The following is a 23,673-nucleotide window of genomic DNA, read 5'->3' on the forward strand; positions in this document are numbered from 1 at the left end:
CTGCTTAAATCCCCACTTCTCAGTCTTTACCTCCTCTAAAGCAGGCTCTGTCCACTCTGTGTGGTCTGTCAACTGCAGGCAAGGTGTGTATTTTTTGCTTTTGTTTTTTTTTTACTTTTAAAAATGTATGAAATAATATGAAAAATATGTTGCAGCTCATCAGAAGCCTATTTTATAGTGTGAAGGTGAGGGAGCATGTTATGTGCCCTAAGGATTAGCATGAAGGCACGTGGAAGCACCTGAAATTGTAAACCCTGATCAGTTTTGGAGGACTGTGTATGGTCCAGAGACCCAAACCTGAAGCAGTCACCTCATGTTGTCCATTTGGCTGTCCCTAGAGTGAGGAATCTAGGAGACATGTTTGGGCTTTGCTTACAAGTCATCTGGTTTGTGGCAAAACGAATCGCTTCTGGGAGGACTAACGTAGTGTGGGTGATGAGGGACTAGGAGTCAGGAGCGAACAAAGCATTAATGCCAAAACAGCAGTCTCAGCTTGCACCTCTCATTGTTCCCACATCCTTCCTTTGTTTCAGATGGCTTTTAGTTGTCAACTGTGCTCTCATACTTGCTTCACGTGGAGCTTTGCAAGGTTGCAGGAAAGACTGCAAAGACTCTGATATGCGAGCAATTTTCAGAATTTGGTTTTGAGTTTCTATGGGTTTTAGTATGGAAACAGTCAATCAGAATGAATCAGCTCTGCATATCTAATTGAGATTTGGATCACATCGCTTTTTTCTATATTTTCCCTCTATAAATATGAAATAAATATAAATACTTAAGGAGATGCCTTAGTTTGTACAATGGAATTGTCTTTACCTTACATCAGGATACACACTATGAAATCTGACTTCCATATGATAGCCTCCTGCTGTTAATACTGCCTGCACCTACAGTGTAATAACATTGAGTTTCACTCTACCAATCAGTCTAGGAGTTTTGATCTAGGAAATTCTATCAGTATTATTGAAGTGAAACCTGTATGTCAGGGAGAAATCTTACTCTGCTGTTGAGGCATAGTATTTCTTCCAAAAATGTAGCTGCTTGGAAAAGCATCAAAGATTTTAGGCAGTGCCCTGGAAATCCATCCATGTCAACAGGAATCTTTCCATTCAGTTCAGTCAGTCTGGTCACAAACAGCATTGTCATGGTGGAATCTCCCAGTGCAGTTGATTGCAAAAGATCATTAAAAGTTATTATTTTGAAATTACTTACTGCTTAGCAAATAATAAAGTTTGCCAATGTTTTGGATTTGTTTTTTGAAGCTGTTGCCATTTTTCAAAATTTCAGTGGCATCAACTCTGTTGACAGATTGCTGCTGAAAGACTTGCCAGAAGAAGATTTCAAAAGAAAAGGTCTGGAACAGATAAGAGTCCTTGAGATTTACAACCCAGCCATTGGAAAGGCTTTTCTTAGTCATGCTATCTTTCAGACTTTTAAAGAGGATTAACCCATGATTATGAATAAAGTTCAGTAACTGGAAAGAGGAGCAGGAACTTTGCATTGTAGCATCTAAGAAAGAATCTGTGTCGCTTATCTAACTCAGGTACTGATTGGATGTTTCCCTTTGCTCTTAGCAGAGGAAAGATGGTTGTGTCCTTATTGCCATCTGGCTTTTATTCTGACCTAATGTAAAAGGAAAGGCTTGAGGGTTTGGGGGGGATTTTTTTTTATTACTTTTTTTCCCAGTATGCCTCTACTGGGAAAAAAAATGTAGATAAATTAATAGTTCCATCAGCTATATATCTTGTACATTTATGTATACACATATAACTGTTAAACTTAACTGAAAATTGAAGGTAGACATTGTCTTACTGTGGCTTATGGCTTTTCTAAGTAGCATGGAAAACTTCTAACTTGTAATCAAAACGTTGAAATCTGATTTATTTTTTTTTTCTAAATGATGTAATTCTGACTACAAAATGACATTCATTTACACAGAAAAATTAGGAATAAAACTGAAATATTTCTCAGCTATTTTTCCCCATGAAACTAAAAAATTTGAAAAAAAAAATGTTTTAATTTTTTATTTTATTTTATTTTTTTCAGAATAGTTGAAAAGGTTAAAATGGTTTAGGCGTATGCATTTTTATTCACGCTACCAACATCAGGAACCTAAAGAAAAGCAAAATAACCAAGAGGAGTCATAAATGTCTTATCAAAATGCATCGTAGATTTCTTTACAAAACTGCTCTTAGCAGAAATCAATTAGCAATGCTAAAAAAAAATAAATATAAAATCAATGAAAAATGTAACCCCAAAAGCTGAAATTTCCAAGTGTAAAAATTGTACTTTGTAGAACATCACTTGAAGGATAGGATTGGTAGGATATTATGACAATATACTCGAGTACTAAAGTAGGAACATTTTCTCCTTTCTGGGTTACTCCTTATGTTTAAGATGATTTCAAATTAGAGTGCTGATGTGCACAGACCATGAGGAAAAATTAGTGGACTTTTAGGTGAATAATGGTTCCTAATACTACAGTTCTTCTTCCTCCTGTTTTTTCAAGGGGACATGTCCTTTTACTCCATTGTTTATCAAGCTAAATTCATCCTCATATACTACTATGTGGCCCAGCTTTACTTAAAATGTCTTATCATTTTCATAGCTGTTAGTGCTGTAACCAAAAGCCAGGTTGACTTGAACTTTCTGCTTTTTGCTTACTAGGTATGGATTTTTTCCAATATGTTCGAACAGTCAGCAGATGAAATTGGGTTCACATCTCAGTGACATCCCACAGCTTGTCCAGGGAAACAAGGAATCACAAAACTATTGTGATCAAGATGATAAGTGCCTGTGACTCTGTGCTACCTTGGTAGTTTCATGTAATTTGGATGCCTGAGCGTGGATGTGCTTCTTGCCCACATACTCCCAGCAGGCCTTCTAGGCCAGCATTCCTGGATGGCTGTTTTAACTACAGTTTTCTAGCCAAAGAGACTGTATGGTCAGGTCTGGATTTTGCATGTGTTCTCTATGCTTCACTACTTCTTATATCTGACATTTTATGAATTGATAAGGGTTTTATTCAATGTGCATGAATTTTGTTAATCAGATAGTGGAAATCTAAAAGTGGAAGAACACATGAAAATGGAGGCTGTCTGTTGATCTTGAACAAAAAGGTGGCATTTCTACTGCACCTCACTTTTGCAATAATTTTGTGTGGTAGCAGATTGCCATTCTCATTCCCATTGCTTGGGATGGAGATTTTTGTCTCCATGGAATAGAATGCCTTTCTTGGCCTTTTAAACTATGCCAGACTGTCATAAAGGTTGGATATTTTCTTCTGGGTGGTTTTAACCTGTTCTTATCCTTCATCTTAGATTTTGCCTCAGAACAATCTTCTCTTCTAACATATCCCACCAAAGTGTTTTTTTGACACACATGTAAGCTCATGCTGTTCTCAGAGTTGCAAAGTATAAACCAGCCTACGAATTACTTATTTCTCCCAGACATTATAGTCTCTTTGTTCACTGTATTTGTCTTCCTTAAAGTGAACACACTACTTTCTTGCCAGACACAAAAGCAAAAAAAATACTGTGATTTAAAGTACTGCATCTAATGCAAACAAATTCTGCTATTTTACTTTCCCAATGTCTTTCTGCATAGCCTTTATCCATTTTCTTCATTTAACAATTCACCTATTTCTGCCTTCAAGTCACTTTTTGGTTTGTTTGTTTTTTGTTTTGTTTTCTTGGTGCACTTGCTCCCTCTGGGAGACAATTTTGTGGTACCATCCTTCATTTTATAAATCATGTTTGTCTTCATTTTTTCTGCTTTTTAATTGTTTTCAATTAGGAAGAATGTGTTTTGGATCTGTTTATTCAATCTTTTTCTAAACTCAAAACCTTTAATTGCAGTATTAATTCCCACTTGAGTCATAATTTCTTGCAGAGTGCCATAGCTGTGAGTAGACAGGAACAGTTGTATTAGGAGGGACTAACTTGCATGTTTTCGGTGGGTTTACTAAAAACATTTCACAGCTGGGAAAGAACTTTTGACTCAAAACTTCAGCTAACCTAATAAAAACATTTAAGTTTAGACAAAGCATCTTGCTTGTTCTAGAAGTCTCATGAGAATATGTTTCTCTTGGGAGATTCCCAGCACTTTCAGAAGTGTGACATATATTTCTCATCTCTCAAAATTCTGCTGCACAAAGAACACCTAAAAAAGACAACAAGTTAAATGAGGAAGCACAAAATGTTCTGAGATGAAGGTGGTTTGAATACCAACAGGAGATAGCAGCTAATTTCCCAATAACCGTAATTGTTCTCTGATAATTTTCCGTGAAGATATTTAAATGTTGTTCAGTAGCTTTCTGTAAGATTCATGGTTACGGGTAGGATACATCTCAGGGTACAGAACTACTGGAGAGAGTGTCCAAAGGAGGGCAATAAGGATGGTCTAGAGCAGAAAGCATATGAGGAGCAACTGAAGTCACTTGGTTTGTTCAGCCTAGAGGAGAGAAGGCTGAGAAGCTGGACATGATGACCCTGAAGGGTCCCTTCCAATTCAGGATAGTCTGTGATTCCATGTCCAGATGTCTTTTGACTCTCCCTCTTTAGTTCTGCAACAGTCACCCAGCAGAGGCCCTCTTCACCTTTGAAAAGTAGAGCAGAGCAGGAGAGAGGAGGGGGATTGGTGTGATGTGGCTGTGGTGCCTCTGACAGCCCAGAGGATGAGTCACAGCGGGGGAGCTGTCATCAGGGCCAGCAGCAGCAGCGCCACCACACTTTGGCCTTGTGCAGTTTCGGCGTGTGCAGTTTACACCTCCTGCAAGCCATGGCTCGGCTGATCTTCCTCGCCCTGGCTGTGCTGGGCATTGCCCAGAAGCCGTGGTTTGTGGATGATCATGTGGATGTGGATGCAAATGAGCGAATGCAGCATCATGCGGAGCAGCTGATTGAAGGCATGGCTCGGCTGCTGCATGAGATGGAGGAGAGGAGCCAGGAGCAGAGCGGGATGGCCCTGGGAGCCCTGCTCTTCACTGCCTTGCAGCAGTGGCAGCTCTGGACCTTTATTGACCTCCTTGTCCTGCTCTTCAGGCTCTGCCAGTGGCTCAGGAAATGGAGACTTGGGCTCCGCAGCAGAAGCAAGCAGGGCAGCAACCCAAGGAAGAAGGAGAAGGACGAAGACAACACCAACACCGATGACACCCGGGATCTGGGCAGGGTTGGGGCCAATCGCACCCTGTGGCCGGCGCCGTACATGGCCGACAAGTGCAAGGTGGTGGAGGAGCTGGTGGACAAGCTTCCTGGTGCCTGCCAAAGACTCTCCAGGGAATCTCTCTTCAAGCCACGGCTGCAGCCAGGCATCGGTGTGGGCTGCTTCTCTGAAGACAGGAGTACCCGGCAGGACAACGTCCTCTACCGCCTGCTCGTGCCCCTGAGGCCTCCCCCCGGGCACGCCTTCCACCCAGAGCTGGGCGCCGAGGGGGAGACGCCAGCAAGGAAGCCCGGCCTGCGCGTGGAGCTAGAGTGTGGCTGCACGAGGGAGTGGCTGGCGGGGGACATGCTGTGCTTCCTCCACCACCCCGAGCACGAGCTGAGAAGACAGGAGCCCAGCCTGCTGCGCACCCTCTGCACCGGCTCCTACCTGGATGTGGAGGAAACCACTCGCTGGTTCCAGGCCTTGGTGAAAGCAGCCTGGGAGCTTCTGCTGCAGTCGCGCCACTGCCGCCTGACGGTGCTGCCCTCCTGCAGCTCCTGCAAGATCAGGCTGGCCAACGCCTCCCAGACAACCCTCTCCATTGAGATCACGCTTGGGGTGCGGCTAGACAACTCGGACTCCTTCCTGAGCCTGGAGTAGCCGCGGCCAGCTTCACCAGCAGCACGGCGCCGCCAAAGAGCTGTGCTGTGGCAGAGATGCAGTCTGTCGGGCACACGGCCAGGCATGCCTGACCCCACAGCTTCCACCTCAAACAGCTGCAGCCCCGTGCCCGTATGCTGGTGAGCAAAGGCTTTTCCCCCCACACCCTGAAGATGGCTGTGATTCACCACCTGACAGCCACAGCCCTGGCAAGCCTGGCAAAGGAAAGATTGCCCCCTGCGCCTGGATGACCTCCTGCGGTGCCTCTGCTGCTGCCTGGAGAGGAAACACCTCAACCGCTTCCTCGAGAGGGAAGGCAACGAGAAGGTACCTGAGGAGATGGATGGTGTTGTCCCCAGCCTCCCGAACAGCTGGACTGCTCAACTTCTTCCAGGCAGTGAGCACCCAAACTCTTGGAGAGAGTCCATTCTGTCTTCATCCTATATATTGACACCAATAAACAGCCTATGTGAACAAACGCTCTGACCGTGTCTGTGCAGCACTTTGGGGGGAACATGGGCACAGGGTGCTGAGTGCACTGCTGTCACAGAATTAGGAAATGTTTTCCAAAAACACAGGAGCCAGTGTCTGGCTGAGGGTGGAAGGGACCTCTGGAGGTCACTTGGGGAGCAGAGGGGCAGCTGCTGAGCTCTGCTCTGCGGGGACAGCGACAGGACCTGAGGGAACAGCATGGAGCTGGGACAGGGGAGGGTCAGGATGGGTGTTAGGAAAAGGCTTTTTAATCAGAAGGTGATTGGGCACTGGAACAGGCTCCCCAAGGCAGTTGTCATGGCACCAAGCCTGACAGAGTTCCAGAAGTGTTTGGTCAACATGCTCAGATGTATGGTTTGATTTTTGGACCGTACTGTTTGAAGCCAGTATTCGTACTCAGTGATCCACGTGAGTTCTTTTCAACTTGGGATATTCAATGATTCTGTGTTATATGAAATACAGTTCTCTTGCAATAAAAGCAATTGTTTGTTTGTGGGTTTTTTTTTTTTTTTTTGTGTATTTTTTTTTTCCTCCAGGAGAAAAGACCAAATTTTCTTTTTTTTTTTAATGTTTCTGTGAAAGGCTGTATTCTCTCACATGACTTGCTTTGCATGTAGTTCCATTGATGCCATTTGATATTGTCATAAATACTATTATCTTGCATAACATAGACTTTTTTAAACTGATTTCACAGGTGGTCCTGCTGCTGTCATTTATGATCATGATGTAAGAAGTTTTCAAAATAAATTGCTTTATTTATAGTTTAGCATAAGGTATGCCTGTTTATAGAATTTGAAAAAAAAGAATTGACAATGAAAATATTTCTTCATGTACACTCAGGTTATTTCAGAATATGAAACTGGGGCTAGGTTTTAGTGAGTCTCTTACCCAGCTTTTATGAAGGGATGGTTTATCAGTTCTAACTGGTGAACAGATAAACTGATTAATGCAATTTTACCATTAGAGGAAACACCCCTTGCATCTCTGGCTTCTTTTTTTAAAAGAAACATTTTATGTTTGATAATACCTTTCAGGTATCTGGTCTCTCCTACTGAATCTCTTGCTTTAAATGTGCATAATAGTTTTCTAGGCCTTCAGTTTCTCCTGGTTTAAAAATAAAACCAACCAGAATAGCTAAAACAGTATTTTGTTTTGTTTTCCTACTGTTGAATTAGGCTTACTGAATTTGTTCCAACTTGAACAGGAAATACATGGATGTACTTTTAAATAATATAAAAAAATCCTCTGACACTAGCTATTTCAGTCTCTGATCTTTTCTTCTATTACAAATTCATGCTTTATTTTCTTAGTCATAAACTTTTAAACTAGTCTTGTTACACAATGCTTTGTCTACCATGAGCTTGCAAACTGTCTCTGAAGCTGACTACATTACTCACAATTGCCTCCTTTCAATTTCCAGATTCTTTCTTCTGTTAAATGAACAATAAAAGCTAATGCATGCCACTTACCTTTTACACCTGTGTAGTATGTTACCCAGAGCTGTAAATGAAATTACTGCATTCAATTTCTACTTTCTTTTTCTTTTCTTTTGTCATCTTTCAATCTCTGTACAAAAACTTCCCATTTTTTTCCAAATTCCATCCTGTAGATATTGCATGGTAATATGAAACATTGTAAATTATGTTTAAGGTATGAGGAAGACTGATGTCCATTTCTTTCTTCTTTTCAACTATAACTGTAATACCATCACCAATTTCCAGTAATTAGTGGGGGTGGGGTGGGGAGAAGGGAAGAGCATGGATGGGTGTGGTTGACATTTCTTGGAATTGTTTCGTATATATTCTGTCGTAATACAGTAGTCAGTTATCCAATCCTTTATGTCCAACTTAACCTAGGCCATTAGAACAGTATTTTTGCGATAGCTGTCTCTGCATGCACAGGATATATCCCATTAAAGATGTCATTTATTACATTAAGGGACTCAGGTTCTTAATTGCTTGCTGCATCAATAGTGCTTGGGACATTAGGGTCACTGGCAGCATCTGGAAATATGTGCTGCAGTTTTTCAAGCTAAATAACTCAGATTTGACTTCATAAAGAAACAACTGCTCCTAATGAAAGATTGGCTAAACAAACAGCAACAACAAATTGCTCCCCAAAATCTTCCAAGTCTTTGACATGTTTATCCAGAATAGAGGATTAAATTAGAAATGTTACCTTCCTCCTAAGACTTGAAATGTAATTGGCATGTTACCATCTCTAGATCAGTTCTCACAGTGCTGATTCCCTGTCATTCAAATTCTTCCTTCACCAAATGGAAACACGATCGTGTTTGATGGGGAAGGCAATCCAAGCAGGTAAGGAATAGAAAGATGAGGTAACTGAACTACGTCTCCTAGGAAGCATGACTTTCTATATATTTTTATTCTTGTACTTCAAATATTTTTATTATTTTCAAGGAAAAACATTCTTAGCAAGCTATTCTTTGAGGTGATATTTCAGTGCCACAAATGAACCTTTAGGAGGCTAACTGTAACTGGTTTTTGCACTGTGCATTGAGTTAATGTTATACAGAGCTGAACATTTGGTGTCAAGGCACTAAATAAAGCTGACATTTACCAGACTCTTTGGCTGTGAGGAAGTCCAGAACTTTGTACTTTAAGGAGTCATATAGGTTTTCCTCCTGCTGTCATTCAATACATGCAACTGAAAAGTCCTTTACCTGCTAAACAAATATATGTGACACAAAGCAAAAGTATTCTTCCAGTCTATGTGTGAAATGTTAGAGTGCGTGTAAATTGCCAGCTAAAACTGATCATATGTACTCAGTTTTACTATTTTCATGATCAGCCAAGCAATTTGTCATCTTTCCATCAGTTCCAATTAGCGGCAAAGTTTGTGAGATTTATTGTGCATCTTGAAGTTGTTTCTCCATGTCTGGTTGATACTTTCTTAGAAATATTTATTTGATCTACCCCCAAATTTTAGGAGTTGAGGCATCAAGGGAGGTAAATCTATTGACCTGGAAGCCTATCAGTATATGTTGTACATAATGTGGCTGGTAGACTCACAGTTTCAAGAATTCCTCCAACCACCCACAGAACCCAGCCCTGTAATTGATGATGACAGCATCAATCACAGCATCCTATCTCACCTTCCATTCTTCTACTACAGCTTAACAAATTGAAAATTAAAGTACTTAATGATTAATGTAGTATTAGAGCATTGATAATGCTCATAAAAGAACAACAGTTGAAGAATGCTGGCAAGAGGGTCATGGAATTACATGGAGAAATCCTGCCCTAACAGGATATAAAGGTGCTATGGACAGAAGGCAAGTATAAATACAGACCCCACAGAGTTGGACATTATTGTAGGATTAAGACTATGAGGCACCAGAGGGCAATAAGAGTGCAGCTATAAGGGAGAGCAGACAGGACGCTATTTGCAATTGCAGAAAAAAAAGAGGTGCAGAGTGCTCCTATAGTGAGGCAGGTTATGAGGAACTGCAAAGACAGAGGTGAAAAGGAGAGGAGCACAATGAAAGCGTATGTGGGAAGGTTGTGTCTGCAGCATCGTTATCCCGGAATTTGCCTGTAACTGACTGGGTATTGTAGAGCACCCAAACTAAAATAAATGCTTGTCAAAACAAAAGGGAAAGCTAAAGGTATAACACTACTACCCCCTAGATTACCAACCCACATTAGCTGTCTACATCCACTGCAAGTGTGGCACTTCCCAGGGGAGATTCTGTCTGAAGGAGTTCCTGTGACTGAAGTGGGTTCTTCGTACAGAGGAGGAATCCATTAGTGCTGGTACAACAGTTTAGGCAAATGTATGTGTATTCCAATTTTTATGAAGTGAGACCTTCAGAAGAGACTGGTTCCATCCAAACTGAGCAGTCAAGATAGTACAATTACAAGAATTTTTCATGGCATGAGTGACAAGTATCTGAGGAAAAAAATTAGGAACACAAAAGGAAGAATTGCTGGTAATCTGTTTTTGCCTCTTTCTGGCAGTGGTACTAGTTTCCATCACTACTATACAGCTTTAATATAAATCTTCAAAGTGTGAACTTTGGTAAACTGCTAGATTTGTATTTCTCCCCATCTTTGGAACTTACTATTTTATGCATCATTACAATAGCATAAGTTTTTGCTCCTATTTATTCCTTTCAAAGCAAGATTTCTATCTATTTATTTCTCTCCCCACTTCCTCCCTATATTTGCTGCCTAAAAGCAGCTGGTGAAATCCATTCCTCAAAGAAAAGAATCAAAATAAATATGAAAAATGCAGAATCCTTTCTTTTTTAGTATGGTTTGCATTTCTTCTTCTTACAGATAATCTGCAAAACCAGTGCCAGATTCCTTGTTATTTAGTTACAAAATTGTTCATGACAGAGCAATGCAAAAATATTTTACAAAGCAGTTGAGTGGTATTACCTACACCAGTCTCTCTGCCTGCAAGTGTTTTCCCCTATCTGATTAATCCAAATCAAGTTGCTTAAGCCTTCTGGCTTCTGTGGAAGCTGCAAAGCTTTCTTACGTTGCTTTCCTTTCCTTTCATCAAATACCTGCAATGCCATTCTGCTATTTATACAGAAATATCTAGCCTCATCAGTTAAGTTTATAACCTTAGTGTGATTGCAAAACTAGCAATACTCATTGTAAAATTTCCCATGAGACACAGACACCCCTTTTGTTACACCGTTGCTCAGCTGCAGAGGAAAACAGACAACAGGACTTATACTATCCCCTATTTTCTGAAGGTTCAGTAGCACATTTTTAATGGTAAATTAGTATTAATTGTTCACAGCAAATCTCTGCACAGTAAGAGTAATTAGACATGATCTCCATAGATGCACAGTCTTTGTATTCCAATACTGTGAGGCTGGCCTCATTTGCCTTATAGTCATTTATACATATTTATAACCTTATCATTTTTTTATTATTTTTTTTATTTTTATTTTTTTTCAGATATTCCATTAACTAGGTTTAGGAAGGATTCATTAAATTTTTGAAGTTGAGGATCAAGCAAGATAATATGCAGTAATTAAAAACAACAACAACAGCCACAAACATTTAAAAATTAGAAAGGTAAATACCTGAGGTACCACTTCAACAGTATTTACACAATCAGTTTATTCTAAAGCACAGAAACACCCAAGCGTAATGGTGATTAGAGCCTTAATGGATTATTTTGATTGCTTATTTGAGAAAGCTCCCTGTTTTACATTAAATTCTCCAGAACTATTTAAATGTTGATTGAAATCTCTCAAATGGATGCATGGTAATCCCATTCTTTATTGTCTTCATTGGTTTCTAATGACACGTTATTTACAAAATCAAAAAGCCCAGGTTTAGCTCTATTCATTCCTTACATCTCTCCGCTAAATATGCGCTCCTAGCTTGACTCGTTTTTGTTGCTGTCTCATGTTGCAAGTCGGTGTTTTAAGGATTGGGCTTTAAAAGGAAAAATATCCCATTGAAATTTCATTGCCTCAGAACATATGTTCAGACATTTCTAACAGCCTTCAAACCAAAGAAGAAAACGTCCATAAAGGATGCACATCTCTTCAAAGTGATCATCCTGAAGATACAACTTGCTTATGTTTTAGAGCAAGATGTTTATTTTACACACTTGTGGTCTCTTTGTTACTCATTGTGACCTCTGAAATGGTAATATAGGAATCATTTACTATTGTATTTTTAGCTGTTACTACACCCACAAGACTTTTTATTATCAGCAGGAGTGGAGGTATTAAAGAGATTTGTGGGCCTCAGAAGGCTCAAAGCACAGTAGGGATGAAATTACAAAATTATATTGTTATAAAATATATTTCTAAAACTGTGTACAAAGGCTCAGTGTTAATGAAAGTAATTGATAGCAAATACTGATTTCTTTTTACATCACCAACAAAGCATTTTTTCTGAGTAATAATGAGCCTCTTTTTAGTAACAATAGGAAAAAAATGAGTCTCATGAATCATTTATGTGGCCTCATTCATTGCTATTATTACTTCTGCCATCAAATATTTTGGGAATTCAGCCCCTTTTTCTCTCTGTCTTTACATCTCACGTAATGGTCTTTCTTGTGCTTTTCAGAAGGAAAATTGAACTTTCTTCTTTTTTAATGTACAGAAAAGTACCAGATCTTCCATTCTGATTCTGAATAAATGTTCCTGTTGCTGAAGCTTTTAGCTGAAGGAGGCCATAAAAGATGAATAATTGCTAAAGGAGAAATAAGATAGAGGAAGTAAAAACCCGATGTGCTGAAGGAATCCATTTTCAAAAGGTCAACACCTTCAGTACAGGATTTGCCTAAATTGGCTAATTCCATAATATTTTAGCTATCAGTAATTCCATAATAATGAAAAGACTAAAAAAAGTGCACTGAAAGTGTCATGCCTGTGTAGCTGGTTTCACTGCAAGTAGCGTTGGCTAACACTTAGAGCAGGACAATATGTGTCAGAAGGCTTTGGCTCTTTTGGACTTTGTTTAAACTCATCGAGACAAGTAATTTAACCTTCACTACTTAAAAGTAATTGTCTGTGCATTTGTCATCTCTGGATTGATTCACGTGGTCTGCAGGCAGCTGCACATAGACAGTATTCAGAGGCTGTCTGCGATGGATGTTGCATGTTTTCTTCTGCTGACTTTAAGAAATTATGATTTTTCAGTGCAGCATCCTCTTCCACTGTTATTCTGCCAGTGATGTTCCTCATCTTCATTATTTTCCAAACAAATTTGGAACTGTTGTTCTCACATCTAGGTTTTGTTTCTGGCTTGTATCTTCCTGCACCCATTTTTTAACCTTTATTTTATATATTCAGTACTTCAGAGATGATTTATGTGCTTATGATCTGGAATCAGCTGAGGTGTTTCTTTTATCAACAAGTACTGTTTAAAATACAAGGTGGCTAGAAAAGAGGCTATTGTAATGAGATGTGCTGACCTCAGCCCATTACCCCAGACTTCTAAAGCATAGCACCTGTTATAAAAATAATCTTTGTACTCGGGATTTTTCTAAAATGATGTCATGTGAGGTTAGTTTGGTTTTCATTTACTTCTGGTGAGGTGACACAATTACAACTTTTTCTTTTTTTTTTTTTTTAATACAGTGTTTAATTTAAGGAAAAGAAAAGAAAATAATTGAAAAATACCTTGATTAAACCCCATATGCCTCAGTTTCTCCATTTATTAAATTCTTCTGATAACTTCTACATCATTCTTGGATTTGAGATTTGTGGATGAGCAGCATCATGCTACCATCAAGTAGCATTCTGATAGTTTTTTTTTTTTTTTTTTTTTTTTTAATAATCTTTTTAGCTGCAAAATCCATATTCTGTTTGTTTGTTTTGTTTTATTGTCATGGAAAAATATGTGACTTTTTTCAGACGAAATGCACTTCAGTATAAGATTCCTGTAGTTCTCATCAACATTTTAAAGTTAAACAATCATTTTAACCATTAAAAATCAATGCTGCTTCTGGTACAAGAAGTCTGATAGCAACAAGAACCATTGTGCTTTCATGCATGAAATATGACAAAAAAGTCAGAACGTTGTCTATGGTAAGCAGAGCCAGGCAGTAAACTGCTTCTAAGACGCAGCCTCATCATAAGCAAATAATGTTGATGCAAAGAGTTGTTAAACATCTAAATCTAGTCTATGTCTTTATCCTAGTTGCACCAAATAAGAATTTCTTGTGTTTAATCAAGTTGTTCAATAGTGTTGATCAAATGTCACTGGGAACGGACTCATTACTGTAAATCCACACTGTCAGTGTCAGCAGGGTCCTCACCCTTCCTACTATGTTGCTTTGCCACAGAAATCACTAGCACTGTTGGTCATAAAGTCATGGTCTAGGTTAAAACTAATCCAGCTACAAACTTACCAGTGGAATATCTTCAGGTGGATCAATATCACAGTCTGACTGCAGATGCAACTGCTTCAATGCTGGGTGCTGGCACAAAAGTGGGAGCTCAATACTGGAGTTGTGTAGGACGGGCAAGAGACTTGTCTCTCCATGCAGTGACATCTGCACTGATTCCCTTAAACAGATTGTGAGACAACGCCTTCAGCAGGGAATGAAGGAGCCAGATTTCTGGAGGCTGCTTCTTGCACATCTGGTAACTGTGCAGAGGGAGAAAAGGGGTCTGCACACTGGGAAGGAGTGGGGAGTGAGTGTAGGGCCCCAGAGCTAAAAGAAATTTTCTGTTGAGATTTTGGGATCGCATTTGCTTTTTTTTTTAATTTATTTTTTCTTCTAGCTTCTTTCAGAGCTCATTTATTCCATTAGAAATGTGTTAAGCACAAGATTAGTAATAACTGAAAACACTAAGGGCAAGCTGTTTTCAGATATAGCAGTGAACTCTTTACCTCATAGTGTTTGACTGATGGTTTTTCTTAGAAACTGTCATACAATATGCAATTTTAATCTATGATCTGTTCCTGAAGTACTTTCTTAGTGGACTTAGCTGGAGAAATTCACATATCTAACAAATCACGTGTTTGTTTTTTGTTTTTTTTTTTTTTTTGTGTTATTTTTTGTTGTTTTGTTTTTTTTTTCCACATATAATATATTCTATATATTCTATGAATATATTCTATATATAATATATTCTATCTGATAAACCATGTGTTTCATAACAGAAGTAGATCTAAACTAGGCAAATTATAATCATTGTGGATTAATGAATGAAAATGATAAAAGTTTATAAAAATGCAGAAGTGATGCAATTACTGTTTCTTTCCTTCGTGAAGGAAAAGAAATTACTGTTTCTTTCCTTCATTTCTTTCTTTCTAAGAAGAAGGGCCTGCTCTGTTCCTTGAGAATACAATTCCAATAGCTATGCCCAGCTCAGGAACCTTACAGTACAGTTCACATGCCTGTTATCTTTATGGTTTAAAAAAAAAATTAAAAAAATCCTCAAAAGTCAAATCTCTAATTTTGCCTGGCCCTCTCCTTGTCTTGGTCAGCTGTTGTAGTCTGGAGAAAATATCTGAATGCTGAATTTTTGTTCTCTGGGAGGTTGCCTTGCATCTCTACTGTAAAGCATGATTCCTGTCTCTGTGCAGGAAGCACAGAAAGAGATGACCTTTGCAGCTGCCATTTTGAAAAAAAAAAAAACAAACAAACAAACAAACAAAAAAAACTCTTCAAAGCTTGTTAAGAAAGAAGCCAGATACCTATGAAAGAAAAATAGAAGAAATTGAAAACCTTTAGTTCTGCAGGGAGAAGTGTTTTGGCAAAAGTTGGTGGCAGCATGTCCTCTGCTCGGGTTGTGTGGGCTCTCCATGCAAGAGGAGCAGGAGCAGCAGAAGGTTCTGCTGAGTTTGCCTGCAATGCCGATTGAGTCATTGGAGAGCCGATGAATGCTTGTAAGGCAACAGTTTCCAGCATCTTAATTTTCTCACTGGTCTCCCAAAGACTTGTGTTGCCCTCAGCGCTGGGTGGAGGCACAGCCTGCTCTGAGGCTCTGACCCCAATTCTGAAATAGGCCCTCACAGAAACTCAGCAGTTCATTGTTAGGAATTTAGAGAATGAGCTATACATTGGCATAGATCTGTAGCAAGACAGATGAAATGGCCTGCGGCTGTCAGGTAAGGAATGTTCCTGGACAGACGGACACCCCAGCCAGTCCACAGCACACCACATCACCCTGCTGAATACTGCGGGACAGAGAATCCACCCCTGGGATGGGCAAAAAGCAGGGCTCTGGAAGAAAGAAAAGACTTCTACAGATAGATATTCTTGAACTGTCAGCACTAAAAATAGCAGTCCTAGAAACCTGAGCAAGGATGATCCCATTTTATTAAGGTCAGATGGGAAAGCAAAAGTACCTATTAGAAGTGATAAGAGACAACCAAAGTGAACGGTATTGGAAAGGTAACAACAGAAGCAAACAGCCAATATCCCTGTTATCTAGGCTTTGCCAACATAGACTGGGGCTGGACCTGCTAGTAGTTAATTCTAGGTTCAGCATACTTCTTCCTGGAAGTTTTTCTGCAACAAAACAACAGATGCCCGTGCAAGGCTCAGTGCTCTTAAAGCTTTCTTATGGTGTACAGCCAGGTGATCTTGTGGTGTTGATTATTCTCCTGGAGCTGCTGCCTCAGCTAGAAAGTGCATAGAAGTGAGACCCTACAGCAGCTTCTTCTTTCATGTGTGAAGAATCACAAGAATTAATTCTAGTTGCAGTAGCCAGCCTACCTGGGGATACTTGAAGCTGTTGTTATTCAAAACATATGGTCTGTGCTGTGCCTCAGTCACCAAATAAAAATTTGCATCTCATTGATATCAGGATTTGTTTTCTGAGGCTAGCCTGGACTCTTCCTCGTGGGACAGAGGGCTCCAGGACAGCAGAAGGGACATCCCCAGAGGGTTTTGGGTAGATTAACACATTTCTCTTTGATGTAGAAGGAATTGAGCCAGATAAGTTGAAAACAGTACTAGAGAGTATAAACATCTAATGCTTCAAGCTACCATTGTTTTACAAACAACAATGCAAAGTAATTTTACAACAAAAAAGAACAACACCCAAAGCAGAATCTCAAAATAGCTTCTAAATGCCACCTGAACACCTACTTATATTATTAGTGTTTTCTGTTATCTCAGCAATGGTTTGTGTGACTGTCCAACACCTCATACAAACATTTGAATGTGCACCAGAAAAAAGCAAGTTGCAGAGAAAAACTATTTATTCACACTTGTGAAATATACGCATTTATATATATATATGTATCTTACAGGTAAAAAGAAAAACTTGATCATGCTACAATAATAACAACAGGCCTCTTCATGGAATGCTTCTGCAACCTTTCAAAAGAGCTCAGTAAATGAAGGGATAAAACTGGAAGTGTCTTGAGGAGATTGCCTTTAAAATTTAATGTCTAAAGGTGGTATTCTGCCATGAGTTTCCAATAAATACAGGAGTTGCAATGGGGTCTCTAATCTTTGCAAGAAGTCAGTGCCACAGCTTCATCCTTGACCCCACCTCAAAAAATCTGAGCTTATGTAAGGTTGGAGCATGATTGTCTTCTGAATGTGAGACACAAGGAGCATCTACAGAATGAGCCCTTCCTTGAGGTTCATCAGAGATGTCCCTCTCGTGGGCTGAGCTGCCATAACTCTGTATTGTCCAGAAGGTTTAAAGCCACAGAGAGTTGTTTATCCAAAGGAGGCACCTATCATTTTTCTGGACAGTCCTGACAGCTTCAGCACCCAGGTCCTCTCCCTCCAGCTCCACCACTTTGCACAATTTGGAAAGTGTATCTGAATGCAGCACGGTGCACCCTACAAAGAGTGCCAGGGAAACTGAACCTTTGCTGAAATAGGTACTTTATGTTACAGCCAAGGAAGGAAGGTTAAGAGCAAAAGGTGCAATTACAAGTATGACTAAGCAGGCAGATTTATGCTGAAGACAGACTCAGGAAGAAGCAAGGGGGGTAGGGGAGTGGGCCTGGAGGGATGTTAGAAAGAATTAAGGAACAGCTGAGTGCTCCAAAAATACTGTATTAACAATCTCTAGCAGCAGTAGCAGCATTCATGTGCCAGAAACTCAGCTTCCTGTTATAGGACCAGGTTGCTATAGAAACTTACTACTGGGAGCTAAATAAAGTAATTTCTATGCTAGTGTTGGTGTCTGTAACTTCAGCACCTGATGCTAACCAAATTGTGCTCAATAAACAAATTTAAACTCTAAAAGCCTGCAATGAGTTTACAATGGTTTCTATACAACTGATTAATCTCAATTGATCTTGGCTTAGAACACAAGAGCATGAGAAATCACAGAAACAGAGAAAAGACTGCTCAAGACCCTGCTCAAGATGCCTGATGCTTTTTTTCTTACCTGATTTCCTTCTTTGTCTGTGCACCTGTTTATTCTGTCTTAACTTTTTTATTTCGAAACTATCTTTTTCATTCCTGACCTCATAGTTGAGCCTGACATCTGTGATTCCCTTTATACAAATTAATTCTGAATTAACCTGCAGTTGCTCTTGCATCCCTTTCATATATCATTAAGCATTTACTTCAAGTTAAAACTGTGAGAAGCAATGTTAACAGCCGAGGGGCAAATCCTTCCTAGCTGCAGTGCAGGCTCTCGGAGATGAGAGGCGAGGGACAAGTTTGCAGATGTCTGCGCAGGCAGTGCATACCTTGGGAACTGCGAGAAGTGCTTGTCTCCCTGTGGACATCATGGGCTTACTGTGGAGTGGGACACGGGAAGGTCCAGTGAACCTGGATGTCAGGGCAGCTCAGGCTAGAAATGTCTCTGCTTTGGAAAGGAGTAATCATTTCTGTTATTACCGTAGCGCTTTCCTGTACTGACTAGGTAACAAGAGATCACCCCGAGTGTTCGAAAATGCAGGCTGTTTCCTCTTGACATTACCTAGAAGTCCAGACAGAATAAATAATGCTAGTGCCATAAGCGGTCATGTAAGATAGATTTAAAACTCTTTAATACTGCTTTGTCTCTGTTTCAGAAGATGTGCGGACCTCTCTGCAGCATCTGAGCATAAATGACAAGAGCTGAAACTATGAAGGGTGCCACAGAGTGGCAGCTGTGACAGCCCTCCCTTTGGCAGCTTAGTTGAAATCTCTCCCTTCATCACTGAAGTAACCAAAGCAGCCCTTAAATAATGCATACGGAGGTACGGGTTAAATGCCTGGGGTAGATGGCACTTCTGGGAGAAGACAGCAGGAGAACCCAGCAGGGGTGGGAGCAGGAGGTTTTCTCGTTCCCAGCAAAGCTGAGCATCAGCCAACATTGTTTTAACCCTGGCGGAGGAGCTGAGGAGCACATCGGGGGGAAGTGGTGTACAGACACCAGAGGATCGTTTCACTCTTACCCACCTTGTGCGGAAGGGAGAGGAGAGCAGGAATGGCAAGGCAGCTACTGCAGGAGGCCGGCGGGCTGTCTGGGCAGCTGAGCTGCTGGGAAGAGGCCAGAGCTATTTTACCACAGTGCCCAGCAGCTCTCCGTGAGGAGATCAGCCATGGCTGCTGGTGCAGGTGGCCCAGGGGCCTCGGGGATGGCCTGAAGCAAGAGCAGGGCCTGGGCCAGCTTTGGCAGAGGAGGCCCTGGGGAGGCAGCTCTCCCCATACCGGCTTGAGGCATGGAGGGTCGCCAGGCATGGGTGAAGGGTGGCACGGGGCGTCCTGTGGCAGGTGGTCGGTGACACAGGGAGCCCTTCTGGCTTTGGCAGGTGGCACAGGCAGCTGGCAGGCACGAGCTGAGGGAAGAGGGCCCCTGTCCATAATGAGTCTAGATGGTGGAGCTACCAGAAGGACAGCATCAACTCCTTGCTCAAGCAGATCTGCCTGGAAAAGTAGAGGCAGTGTGTGTTTTATCAGTGTTCGTTGAAACACAGGCATTCTGGGTGTGAGGCAAAAGTCTCTGGCACAAGCCTGGTGAATGCAGCTAGACTTTGAAATGCTTTTGTTCAGTGGTCTTTTGTTCACCCAGTCTGATGATACCATCATCTTGTCATTTGGGAATGACAAGGTCGAGTCCCTTTGGGTTAGGATCGGCAGGGACAATAAGGCTAGTGTCCTGGTCGGGGTCTGCTATAGACCGCCGAACCAGGATGAGGAGACGGATGAGGAATTCTACAGGCAGCTGACAGAGGTTGCAAAATCATCAGCTCTTGTACTCGTGGGGGACTTCAACTTCCCCGATATATCCTGGAAGCACAACACAGCCCTGAGAAAGCAGTCTAGGAGGTTTCTGGAGAGCGTGGAAGATAGCTTCCTGACGCAGCTGGTTAGTGAGCCTACCAGGGGAGGTGCCCCGCTAGACCTTCTCTTCACAAACAGAGAAGGACTGGTGGAGGACGTGATCATCGGGAGCTGTCTCGGGCAGAGTGACCACGCAATGGTGGAGTTCACTATTCTTGGCGAGGCCAGGAAGGGGACCAGTAAAACCGCTGTATTGGACTTTCGGAGGGCTGACTTTGAACTGCTCAGGACACTGGTTGGTGGAGTCCCTTGGGAGGCGGTTCTGAAGGGCAGAGGGGTCCAGGAAGGCTGGGCGCTCTTCAAGAGGGAAGTCTTAATGGCGCAGGAACGGTCTGTTCCCACGTGCCCAAAGACGAGCTGGCGGGGAAGAAGACCGGCCTGGCTCAACAGAGAATTGTGGCTTGATCTTAGGAGGAAAAAGAGGGTTTATAAGCTTTGGAAAAGTGGGCAGGCCACTAAGGAGGACTTTAAAGAAGTAGCGAGGCTGTGCAGGGACAAAATTAGGAAGGCCAAAGCTCATCTGGAGCTCAATCTGGCTACTGCCGTTAAAGATAACAAAAAACGTTTCTATAAATACATCAACACAAAAAGGAGGACTAAGGAGAATCTCCATCCTTTACTGGATGCGGGGGGAAACTTAGTTACAAGAGATGAGGATAAGGCGGAGGTGCTCAATGCCTTCTTTGCCTCAGTCTTTAGCGGCAATACCGGATGTTCTCTGGATACTCAGTACCCTGAGCTGGTGGAAGGGGATGGGGAGCAGGAAGTGGCCCTCATTATCCATGAAGAACTGGTTGGTGACCTGCTACGGCACTTAGATGTGCACAAGTCGATGGGGCCGGATGGGATCCACCCAAGGGTACTGAGGGAACTCGCAGAGGAGCTGGCCAAGCCACTGTCCATCATTTATCAACAGTCCTGGCTATCGGGGGAGGTCCCAATCGACTGGCGGCTAGCAAACGTGACGCCCATCTACAAGAAGGGCCGGAGGGCAGACCCAGGAAACTACAGGCCTGTCAGTTTGACCTCAGTGCCAGGGAAGCTCATGGAGCAGATCCTCCTGAGAGTCATCATGCAGCACTTGAAGGGGAAGCAGGCGATCAGGCCCAGTCAGCATGGCTTTATGAAAGGCAGGTCATGCCTGACGAACCTGATCTCCTTCTATGACAGAGTGACGCGCTGGGTGGATGAGGGAAAGGCTGTGGATGTGGTCTACCTTGACTTCAGCAAGGCTTTTGACACCGTCTCCCACAGCATTCTCCTCAAGAAGCTGGCTGCTCTTGGCTTGGACTGGCGCACACTTCGTTGGGTTAGAAACTGGCTGGATAGCCGGGCCCAAAGAGTCGTGGTGAATGGAGTCAAATCCAGTTGGAGGCTGGTCACTAGTGGCGTTCCCCAGGGCTCGGTGCTGGGGCCGGTCCTCTTTAATATCTTCATCGATGATCTGGACGAGGGCATCGAGTGCACCCTCAGTAAGTTCGCAGATGACACCAAGTTAGGTGCGTGTGTCGATCTGCTTGAGGGTAGGAAAGCTCTGCAGGAGGATCTGGATAGGCTGCACCGATGGGCTGAGGTCAACTGCATGAAGTTCAACAAGGCCAAGTGCCGGGTCCTGCACCTGGGGCGCAACAACCCCAAGCAGAGCTACAGACTGGGAGAGGAATGGTTGGAAAGCTGCCAGGCAGAGAAGGACCTGGGAGTGATGGTGGACAGTCGGCTGAATATGAGCCAGCAGTGTGCTCAGGTGGCCAAGAAAGCCAACGGCATCCTGGCTTGTATCAGGAACAGCGTGACCAGCAGGGCTAGGGAGGTGATCGTCCCCCTGTACTCAGCTCTGGTGAGGCCGCACCTCGAGTACTGTGTTCAGTTTTGGGCCCCTCACTACAAGAAGGACATCGAGGTGCTTGAGCGGGTGCAGAGAAGGGCGACGAAGCTGGTGAGGGGCCTGGAGAACAAGTCCTACGAGGAGCGGCTGAGGGAGCTGGGCTTGTTCAGCCTGGAGAAGAGGAGGCTCAGGGGCGACCTTATCGCTCTTTATAGGTACCTCAAGGGAGGCTGTAGCGAGGTGGGGGTTGGCCTGTTCTCCCACGTGCCTGGTGACAGGACGAGGGGGAATGGGTTTAAGTTGAGCCAGGGGAGTTTTAGGCTAGATGTTAGGAAGAACTTCTTCACTGAAAGGGTTGTGAGGCACTGGAACAGGCTGCCCAGGGAAGTGGTGGAGTCACCATCCCTGGAAGTCTTCAAAAGACGTTTAGATGTAGAGCTTAGGGATATGGTTTAGTGGAGGGCTGTTAGTGTTAGGTTGGAGGTTGGACTCGATGACCTTGAGGTCTCTTCCAACCTAGAAATTCTGTGATTCTGTGATTCTGTAAAGTTACCTGGGCCTCCAGAAGAAGAGTAACACAACCTGTGTCTTGTCAGAAGCAATGTCTGTCAGATGTATATGCATATGCATCCCAAATATTTAGATCTCTGTGTGTGTGTATATATATATATGATTGTATGCAATTCCCTGTTCAGCATAACAGGGCAGTGGCTGCTCAGAGCCCTACTCTTCACTCCAAGGCCAGGGGTCATATCCTGCTGAAACTAATGCAGTCCAGCCAGGCTCTTGGCACTCGCTAACAAAAAAGGTGTGTTTGCAACCCATTGATCTGGGGAGAATTTAGCTACCAGATGAAGTTTCCACATAAGCTTAAAAGCTGTGTTGAATGAGCTGAAATTCACCCATTAATTTAAGAATGTTTGAATGCTGGCTCATTTAAGAGATGCTGTCCAAGGATGTCATAAGAAAAAGATTGAGAGGTATTATTAACTATTTTCCGTATGAGAGGTCTTAAATTGGAGAAATCAAGACATGAGGGTCAGGACCTTAAGGTGGAGAGGCCAGACGTCCTAGACACTTGGTGTTTTTAATGATCAGATGTAGGCTTCTCTAGGGAGAGGTTCATAGCAGGATAGTCACTGGAAGGGTATCTGCAACACCACTATCACTGGCGGCAGGGGGAGTGCAGGTATTTTAGGCACATAACTTGGACAGGCAAAGATAGAAATACATGTACACTGTTTTCTTGCTGAAACAGAGGTAGTTTTCACTACCTCTAAAGTGTAAGTAAGCTGAAAATGGAGAAGACTTGTATATTCTCTCCTAGTTAGACCATAAGGAAGGCACGCTTGAGTCCTCAAGGAGGTTTTGAGAGTCTTGCTTTTAATGAACCCCAATTTGTAAAATTCTTTTCATTTCAAGAATTGGCACTTGATTCTGATATCTGTTAGTCTTTATAATGTCTAGTCTGTTTGCACAAGTTTATGAAAGTCTTGAGTGGACACTTAAGTACAGTGATATTGTTGCAAAGCTAAGCACAACTGCTCATACAAGTGGTACATTTTGCCTTGCTGTTTCAAGAACAAGTCCTTGTATAATCTGTGTACATAGTAAGTCACACCTGAACTTCCATACTCTTTTTCATCTTTTCTCTATGCTCTGCAAATACAAATGTAAAAGCTAAAAGGGCCACACTTCGATGCTCAGCAAAACTAGAAAGCTAAGCTTGAAACCCACTTGCATTGCTTCTCTTCCCATCCTTTTTGTCCTTCACATATCTCATTCTGTCCACTCACCTTAATGTCCCCGAGTGAGTGGGAAACAATATGGCTTATTTCTTCTTTCCCCAC

The sequence above is a fragment of the Aythya fuligula genome, chromosome 1 (genome assembly GCF_009819795.1).
Source record: "Aythya fuligula isolate bAytFul2 chromosome 1, bAytFul2.pri, whole genome shotgun sequence".
In the NCBI taxonomy this organism is placed as follows: Eukaryota; Metazoa; Chordata; class Aves; order Anseriformes; family Anatidae; genus Aythya; species Aythya fuligula.